Below are 756 nucleotides of genomic sequence, written 5' to 3' on the forward strand. Positions count from 1 at the left end.
AAAACCGAATTCTACAACAGTTCCCAGTTTTACCAAAAGACTCGTCCATTTGTTTCACTCCGAGTCCCAGAAGAACGACCGACTAAACCAGGGCTATTATACTGGTGGCCCAAGGGCCACATCCGGCCCGCGAGTGACCAAAGTTTGGCCGCCAATTGGTTCATTCATCTCTTAAACCCAAACCTCCAGTTTTCTGCTTTAATTGCTGTAAGTTCTTTTAGTTAGACATAGACAYTAGGGCTGCAACGATACAGAAAATTCACAATTCGGTTCGATACTTTAGTCTCACGGTTCGATATTTTTTCGATACAAATAGAAATTTCCATGCCCCTTTTAACTTGTAATTTATTGAAATTATTTATGAACATTTGTTTAGCCTCAAAAGTACAAATTTTAAATTAAATTTAAACTTCAATTTTGCTGAAACAGCAAGTTTCTCAGTGGATCTGCACTCAAAAACACAGCCTCTGGAGTAGTCGAACACAGATCCTCTGATCCTTCAACACAGAGCGTCTTCAGAAGACAAGCTGATAAAATAATTTTTAAAAATTATTGTTTGATACAAGTGTGTATCGAATGGTTCGATACGGGTACACGTATTGTTGCACCCCTAACAGACATGTGTGGTGTCTACACAAACTTCAGAATCGTGGGTAGAGGCTAGGGTTGGGCATAATCGTATCGTGTGTGATTAATCGTCAGAAAAGCATTAATCGATTAATTTTTGGCACTTGACAATTAATACGATTAATGCCA

The sequence above is a fragment of the Austrofundulus limnaeus genome, unplaced genomic scaffold (assembly GCF_001266775.1).
Source record: "Austrofundulus limnaeus strain Quisiro unplaced genomic scaffold, Austrofundulus_limnaeus-1.0 Scaffold14, whole genome shotgun sequence".
In the NCBI taxonomy this organism is placed as follows: Eukaryota; Metazoa; Chordata; class Actinopteri; order Cyprinodontiformes; family Rivulidae; genus Austrofundulus; species Austrofundulus limnaeus.